The sequence below is a fragment of the Nannobrachium achirus genome, assembly GCF_963921795.1.
Source record: "Nannobrachium achirus genome assembly, chromosome: 16".
Classification (NCBI taxonomy): Eukaryota; Metazoa; Chordata; class Actinopteri; order Myctophiformes; family Myctophidae; genus Nannobrachium; species Nannobrachium achirus.
Window position 1 is genome coordinate 49,144,733 of NC_137823.1, and position 6,000 is coordinate 49,150,732.

At 40.9% G+C, this 6,000-nt stretch overlaps 1 pseudogene across 1 annotated transcript in view; it reads left to right on the forward strand.

Moving 5' to 3' along the window:
* The first annotated feature begins 3,025 nt into the window (after positions 1 to 3,025).
* Positions 3,026 to 6,000, forward strand: part of LOC308301111 (protein unc-93 homolog A-like) — a 4,404-nt pseudogene continuing 1,429 nt past the window's right edge. The window contains exons 1-6 of the transcript XR_013963378.1: positions 3,026 to 3,115; positions 3,499 to 3,680; positions 3,987 to 4,216; positions 5,317 to 5,436; positions 5,591 to 5,801; positions 5,922 to 5,995. The product of XR_013963378.1 is annotated as a protein unc-93 homolog A-like (transcript). The remainder of the gene's footprint in view (positions 3,116 to 3,498; positions 3,681 to 3,986; positions 4,217 to 5,316; positions 5,437 to 5,590; positions 5,802 to 5,921; positions 5,996 to 6,000) is intronic.

The window sequence follows — 6,000 nt, forward strand, 5'->3', positions numbered from 1 at the left end:
TGTAATCATGCCATGGACCATTAGTGGTTCATGGACCACTACTTGAGAAGCAGTGCACTAAATGACCTTGTGACCTAAGATGATGAGTCAATGAAATCATTTACTGGAAAGTGAGGTCAAGAATTTCCACAGAAAGGGGAGTTAGAATCTCAAGAAGTGTCATTATTAGGAAATGTGTCCATTTGTGAGACATTTATGAGTCTGCTCACTCATAAATGTTACAAATCAGTAGGCTATAGTATCAGTTAAATATGGAAGGTTGGATAAAGTAATTATGTGGACTCTATTATACTTCTGACTTAGCCTGGGGCCAGCCGAGATACTAATGCATCTAGCTAACTAACTGCAGTATCATTCCCTCCTTGTTTTAACATGGCTGGGATGTCTAGCTCAGCTAGGCTACTTCTGACTTACACTGAACTCCAGTGAAGACTTCCCTATAAAGTTCTGCTCCTGATTGTCCCGAAACTCGTCCCGAAACTTTAAATTTCCTGTTCCAATTCCCAAGAACCTGATTGTTTACCTACTAGAAGGTCGGCCGGCTACGCCGGCCTCCCCTCTAGGTCGCCGCGTTGCATCTAGGAGTAGATATTCGGCGAAAACAAACCCCTGAGGTACAGGGTGGCTTTGATCAGATTCTATTGCAATTGGGCAGTTTATGTATCACGATAGAGGCCACGATCATATATATTATATATATATCTTTATAATATTATTTGTGAGAGAGGCCATGGAGGCCATGAAGGGCTATTCCCAGCAAACCAGTAAACGTAACGGTTCCCCGCTTGGCATGTACACTGCTCAATACTCTGGCAAGCTACTAAGCTATGTTTGCCGCCATGATTGTACTTAATTGTCATACAATTAATATAAAACGACATTTTTTATACAGGCATATATTTTAGCCACCTCTCGCTAGGACCCCCCTCCCACTCTACTGCGCATGTGCGACTGCAGTGCACACAGTAGAGATGGGATTTATGGCTCTCTGAAGTGAGCCGGATCTCGGATCCGTTCCTTTCAAAGAGCCGTTCAAAAGACTGGCTCATATATATATATATACATATATATGGCCTTTGGGCCGCAAAAGTCTTGCCATGTTGCGGCAGCGTGGTGTGTAATGGTCAAATATGGGTAAAAAAAAAGAAGTTTTGAAAAAAAAAAAATGTTTGAGAAAAAAAAAGTTTTTTGGAAAAAAAAAAAGTTTTTTGGAAAAAAAAGAAGTTTTTTGGAAAAAAAAAAGTTTTTTGAAAAAAAAAAAAGTTTTTGAAAAAAAAAAGATTTTTTGAAAAAAAAAAGTTTTTGAAAAAAAAAAAGTTTTTAGAAAAAAAGTTTTTTGGGAAAAAAGTTTTTTTGAAAAAAAAAAGTTTTTTGAAAAAAAAAATGTTTTGAAAAAAAAATGTTGGAAAAAAAATGTTGAAAAAAAAATGTATTGGTGATTGACGTGATGTATACGGACGTTACTGCGATTGAGGTGAAAGAAAAGTGGAAAGTTGTGAGCTAACTATTAGCTATTTTTGTGTGTGTGTGTGTGTGTGTGTGTGTGTGTGTGTGTGTGTTCTGGCTACGCCCCCCTCGTTTGAAATTGGATCCGCCGGTCCCATAGCTGGGAATACGAGCCAATGGACGGCGGTCACCGGTCACCATGGCAACGGGGGGCCAATGATAGAGTTATGGGCGGTATTATTCCCTAATGAGTGAGTTCTACCGACATCTGCTCTCCCTACCTATGAGTTGGAGTGGATGTGAAGTGGGCGTGAATGGGCTTGGAAGTGGGATGCGGCTCTTAGAGGAATGTATATATAAGATAGTGTCCAAGTCAATTTGTAACACTGCAGTCAAAATGTGTTATTCGCATCACTGGCTCCTGGTTGCACTTCTGGTTACTGCCTGCATCCAATGCACTAGACGCAAATTGCAACACTTTTAAATCGCCTCCAAACTCCAGCACTTAGAAAAAATAATCACCTGAACTGAATTTCTTGATAGAAAGTAGCTCATAACATTTCTATGCTGGGTTTTTATGAGACAAACACTTTGCAGATAGAAAGAGGATACTCCAAGCTTTCCATACAGCCCCAATAGTGGTGAGTTTGACGTCGTTTAATACAATCTGATAGCAAAAAAAAAAAAAACAGTTTTGATGCATTGGCTGCCTATGGGAGGTAATGCACCCTAGATTCAACCGTGTTGCAATTTGCGGGTACCAATGCACCCTAAATAGGCTACAAGGAATGGCTTACCTGTTACTTTCATTCATTATTCTTTGAACACTTATGTGACCATTTAGGCCTACGTTGTCATTTGTCGAGTATAGGGTTTGTGGAATTTACTCTGATCTTGCACTAAACGCCTAAAGGTAATTAACTCTTGAGTTGATTGATTGGCAGAGTTGTCAATCATGTCCACTGCATATTGCATATCTCCCACATAAAGAGATGGGTTTGGTACTGTACACATATATCCTTGCCGTGCCATGTTTTTATGGTATAAAAACATAAATCAAGTCAAACAAAACCAAGGTCTGTGCACATCACTGATACAACCAGAAGTACATTAACCATTTCTACAGTCCTTTAATTTTGGTGCTTGTTTAACTAACAACACACCAAATAGATTGTCTGTCAGACAGACAGACCTACTGTAACTAGATAACTTTGTTAAACCTAGGGGGAAATTCAGTTGCCAGGGGCAGCACAGCTTCACTTATTGTATGTTCCAGTAATCCAACTTTTCAGGTCTTAGCTAGGAAATATTTGATTTAAGGATTTGAGACGCAGCTCTAGGAGAGACAGTTAATGGAAAGCTGAGAGGGAGACAACATGAACTTTAAACTCAAACACGACTATATCAAAGACACGCTTGTTTCCGCCAGAGAGAAGCTCCTTTGAATTGCACTTGGATTATCTCTGTGAATCTGATTTAGAATATACAGTTGATTATCATTATTATTATTACTATTAATGTTTTATTATTTTATCTTTGTTAAAGGTGAAGGTTCCTTGGAGATTAACACAAAGCAGAAATGTTCAACCGTAACTTAAAGAACGTGGTTGTGGTCTCCGTTGGCTTTCTGTCACTGTTTACAGCTTATCTAAGCCTGCAAAGTCTACAGGTAAGTTCACAAGTTGACTCAAACAGACGTGGTTCATTCAGGCACAGCAGAGTTTAAGGTCACGTGTTGAACTACTGTATATAATCCTAAAATTGACAATGGCAACTCAAACACATGCAAACTGGCATCTACATTATTGTCTCAGCAATAAGACCAGTTTTTATCAACATCAGAGCATGAAAAGGTTATTTTGCAACTTTGTAACAATTGAAAAAGTACACAAAGGAATATGCTTTTCTTACAAGCCACCTTTTTCAACATCTAAATTCAAATTATATTGGAGACCATACATTTTTGTACCAAAGACACGTGTCATCTCTATTTAGGCAAGGTACTGTATATCAAGTCATTTGTTGATGTAATGCATCGACAATTACATCCAGAGCAGTCTGAATGCGGAGCAGGGGATGGGGGTCGCATCTCTGAGTGTCATCTATGGTTCCATGATCGTCTCCTCCATGTTCCTGCCCCCCATCATGATCAAGAACCTGGGCTGCAAGTGGACCATCGTGTTCAGCATGGCCTGCTATGTCGCCTACTCCTTTGGAAACCTCTATCCTGGATGGTGAGACACCAATTCATCTCTCTGTCCGTCTGTCTGTCCGTCTGTCTGCCTGCCATCTATCCATCTGAAAATTATGCATTTTTATCAACCATGTGACAATAAATGAGTCCTTAGCTTTAGCCTGACACTCAGCCTGAATTGACATTTCGTTTCACTTCATTATTCAAAACAAAAATTTAAAGGGGTGTGGCTAACGATTCAGGGTCTGGAACTAGGCTACCTTAGCTTCAGAACGTAGGAACAAAGAGGGCTAAAGGAACACATAAACAAATGACAATAATGGTTGCCTGTCCTCTTCTCATACAGGTACACACTCATCCCTACCTCTGTGATCCTGGGTTTGGGCGGTTCACCTCTATGGTCGGCCAAATGTGCCTACCTGACCATCTCTGGTAATCTACAGGCTGCCCAGGACGGCAGGAAGGGTGCCGATGTCATCAACCAATACTTTGGCATCTTCTTTTTCGTGTTCCAGTCCTCTGCAGTCTGGGGAAACCTCATGTCCTCCCTCATATTCCAACAGGACTCCAACATAGGTACACCTAAAATATGCTTCATTCCTATTAGTTGTAGGTTTAGATTTCAATTGCAGAGAGACTTCATTGACAATTGTAACATTGGTGGAAGTTCCCATGTTGAAGCTCTTCATAATTACAAGTTACAACCACTGATGTGCTAGGTTGTGGTTAGCAACATAATATCATGTTTCGTTACGCAAGAATTAATCACAGGCAAACATCCTATATTTGTATGCCTTTTAGACTTTTATGTTTTAGCCTAGGCTGGAAGCATTGTGTTTCCGGTTATCTGTCTGTCTGTCTGTCTGTCTGTCTGTCTGTCTATCTATCTGTCTGTCTGTCTGTCTGTCTGTCTGTCTGTCTGTCTGTCTGTCTGTCCATCCATGATCCATTTGTCTGTTCCAACTTTGTAAATGCAATCCCTGCAAGCCAAATCACATCATGTTGACGTTATGATAACGTCCTCCGGTGACTCTGGTGACGTTCAGAACTAGGCCAGATCACAGCCCATATGGGGTCTTGGGGATGATCTTGACGTCACGTCATATGGACTTTTTTGTTTGACAGGATTGTTGTTATTGTGTGTAATGTTAGTTGAAATATGAGCATGTAAGGTTATATTCTGGGATATATGATATGACTAGTTATGATATTTATCTGGCCTTGATCGGACCCTCTCTGATTAATCCAGGACATCCGTTTTCGTGGGCAGGATTTATGTTGGTTTAAATCAGGTGATATTCTAGGCCAGATCTGAGTAGTCATGGTTTGACTTGATCTGGCCCCAATCGAGACGTCACTGATTGGTCCAGGTCCTGACCGTGCTTGCTGGGATATCTGAGGAACGCCTTGAAGAAATTTGGCACACTTGTCCACTTAGACTCAAGGGTGAAGTAGGTGGTCAAAGGTTATTGACCTTTACCTCAAAGTCTAGGGCGCCGATAGCCGAGTGATTAAGGCGTGTACTGTACCATATAGGCTCGAATGCCTGGTTGGCAGAGCCAGAGGCATACAGATGTGGTATTCCTATTTTTATTATTCTTTTTATTAGACCTTTATTTATACAAGATCGACAAAGAAGTACAATATTGACAAATAAAATATATGTGGTCTTCCAGCCAACATCACGCAGGAACATTTGGAGCTCTGTGGAGTGGCTGAATGTGACGTCCAGCTAAAAGTCACCATCATGAAACCAGAAGAAAAGCTGGTCAAGACGCTGGTCGGAGCCTACATCGGTAACATCATGATAATTTTATGCTTTTTGTTCTGTCTTTATTATTATTTTATGTCTTTATTTTATAAATCTGTAAGTCATTCTATCTCCGAATAACTTCTTTCCAATCCATTTTCAAAGAAAACATCTCTCCCTGGGTTTGAAACTGTTCTAAGGCGTCGGGGTGTTGGCCATGATCATTGTGGCAGTGTTCCTGGACAACATTGACCAGGGTCAGGCCAGGGAGTTCCGCGGGACCGGGAGCCATTCTGCAGCACGTTCTTGGCCACGTTCCGCCTGCTCAGGGATCGCAGGCTCCTCATCCTCATCCCTCTCACCATGTACAGTGGCTTTGAACAGAGCTTCCTGTCTAGCGAGTACACCAAGGTGAGGGGCTTGATGTGGAAAATGTGATAAAACAGAACAGTGATGTTTCCAAGGCTTGTTTAACCAATACTTCATCATCACAACCAGCATGTATTTTAATACTTTTTGTTTCCATTATAGAACTATGCCACTTGTGCACTGGGCATCAATTATGTTGGCTTTGTGATGATCTGCTATGGGGCTTGCAATTCAGTGTCTT